This window comes from Dipodomys ordii, unplaced genomic scaffold (assembly GCF_000151885.1).
Source record: "Dipodomys ordii isolate 6190 unplaced genomic scaffold, Dord_2.0 Scaffold95, whole genome shotgun sequence".
In the NCBI taxonomy this organism is placed as follows: Eukaryota; Metazoa; Chordata; class Mammalia; order Rodentia; family Heteromyidae; genus Dipodomys; species Dipodomys ordii.
The window spans coordinates 1606358-1609292 of NW_012267311.1; positions in this window are offsets into that span (position 1 = coordinate 1606358).

Consider the following 2935-nt stretch of genomic DNA (forward strand, 5'->3'; position numbering starts at 1 on the left):
TTTCCAGCCTTGCTTTTCTTGTGTGATTTTTCTGCAGTCACAGCCGCCTCTCCTCCAGCCCTCATTGTGGCACAAATCACAAAGACTGTCACAGCCCTACTCATTCCCTGGGTGACCTTTTAAAGTCACACAAGACTGTGTGAAAGAACTCTTCCAGGCCCTTATGTGTCTCAGACCCTGTACAGTTTTGACACTTCTGGACACTTTTTTAGTGAAGCTTTGGAGCGGAGCAGTTGTTCCTGTCTCTCCTCCTACCTCTCTTCCCACGCTGTTGCTGAGATGACACATTGCTTATTCCGTCTTCTCGACAATTCACTTTTCCTGGAACGTCTATTTGGTTGCCCTTCATCCAGTCCTCCCATTCTCATATCTCCATGCGTTTCTCAGCTTTAACATGCCCTCTCCTCTCTCTGGCCACTAGTAGTTGATCTTTCCAGAGTGTCTTCTCCCAGTCACTAGAGAAAATTGAGTTTCCCATAATAACTCCAAAGTTTGCCATGTCTAAAGCCTCCCTACTCAATGTGTCTCCATGTATATTCCCTCTTCAGACTTCTACAGGTTTTTACATGACTGTTACTTCATATTTATACCTCTACTATTATATTATCTACATTGGGAAGTATATTTCTAGAGAATGCATGTTGAATATCCCTTATCCAATATGCAAAAAAAAAATACCCCCAGTTTCAAGATGTTTGAAGCCACCCAAAATGATGCCACCAGTGAAAATTCCCCAACTTGACCTTTTGTGATTAGTAAGAGGAAAGGACCTAGTAGTTTACCTTCTTTTTTTCTATCAGTCCTGGGGTTTGAATCTGGGCTTGGGCACTGTCTCTCAGCTCTTCGGCTAAAGGCAAGCACTCTACCACTTGAGCCACAGTGCCACTTCTGGTTTTCACGGACTTTCTTGCCCAGGCTGGCTTTGAACTGTGATCCTCAGATCTCAACCTCCTGAGTAACTAGGATACAGCTGGTGCAGGCTTAGTTTTCCTTTTATTTGGACCGAGTTGTCAGGTAGAAAGAAGCACACCGATGAGAGATGTGGGGCTTTTTAGATAAACAAGGGTCCTGGGCTTTGAGTATCTGTGGATTAGAGGAATGTCCACAGGTAGCCAGGTTGCAAAAGACCCATAGTAAAGCTTGGAGGTACTATTAAGCTTCCCCAAAAGGCACTTTGAAACAGTCTAATGCATTACAAAGCTTCCAGAACAAAATAAAAATAAAGAGTGCTGTAATTTAAATGTTAATATCTCACCAAGTTTTATGTGTAGGGAGGAGAGAAAGGAGGGCAACACCATAGTCTCTTTTCCCGAAGCAGATAATGCAGCCATAAACAGCTGGCTGCTCTCCACTCAGACATTTTACACTGCCTTTGTGATCGGTCTTCCTCGCCATGTGGTAGCATCAAATCAGAAGAGGCAGGCTCGGGGCGCTGGGTTCTGAGGCCAGATCACAGCATGTGAGGAAAGTGTAAAAGCGCATGGCTTCTCCTCAGCCAGACAGTGGGTTGTGGCTGGGAGAGGCAGGAGCGGGACACCCAGCCACTTCCTGGCAACAGGTGACACGGGAAGCTGTGACTCCAGACAGAAACATGCGTCCATGTATATTAACTAAATGCTCAGGTGTGCACTAAAGCCACTGGGGACATGTCAACATGCTTCTCCAAGGGCATTTGGGAAGAGGATCTGTTATGGTAAAGCCATTAGATGCTCTTGTGGGGACAGAGAGAAACCGCCAACCGCTGCATTAGAGGCTGACCACAACATATTAAGAACAACATGTAGGACATGAGTCTATGTGACCAAATGTGTGTAAGGGGTGGGAGAGATCACTATTAGTATTAGTGCTTTTTTCATGTGGGTATGTTATGTGTACATGGATGCAAATGTATGCACACATATTAAAATGTGTGTACATGTGTCTGTATGGGCATGTGTGTGCACACATGTAGGTGCATGTGTGTGCATATGTGTTAATGCCTGTACATGTGTGCCTGTATGCACCATGCATTAATAGCAGTACCAATGCTATCACCAAGATAACCGTTACACTATAATCCTTGGTGAGGGTTTATTTTATGCCAGAAACCACTTCAAGTATTCTCTTCTAATGCCTCATCAAATCATCTCAAGACTCACATAAACTATATCACCACCACTTACAGATGAGAAAATTGACACATACAGATGCTACAAATGTGAATTAACCGTTAGCAATAAAGTCAGAACTTGGACTTAAGCCAAATTTGAATTTAGGCTTCACTAGCAAATGCATGTCACCCAAGCAAGATTACCCCAGTCCCTATTAACTAGGCAAGGAAGATTGAGTTTGAGGTGATTGCAGTAAAAGAGGGAGAGAAGTAAGGCAATCTAACTGCTGTTGAGAGAATAAGGTGGAATGTGGTACAAGAAGGGAGGGTGTTGATCACCTATGTTTGCAATTGCTCTTACTCAAAGGGAAAGTGAATTTGTTCATCTCTAGCTTCATTCTGGAAGGCAGTGGCCTAAATCAGAGCAAGAAGTTCAGTGAAGTCAGACACCTATTTGCCATACAGTCTAGAAAGTTCTTGAAAATAAAATGCTCTTAGACAAAGGAGTCGAGAAAAATCTCTAATGCTCAGTCAGCCTGAATAAGACAATAAAGCTATCTTGGTCAATGTTCACTAAAATCATTTTTATCTTCAATTGAGAGATGAATCAAGTGTTACACTTTTCTTGTTTTTCTTTAATCCTTGATCTTATTTTATACTGTGAATACTTTTAAGTTTCTACCATTATTTCTCTACTTATTCCTTGGCTCTTTTAGAAAGAACTTGATACAACTTTTTTAAAAGGTAATGTTAGACTGTTATATATTACAGACTGTGATAGACAATTTGTTCCAGGAAAGTTAGAATGAACTTGTGACTTAGAAACTATGTAATCACTTAATCACA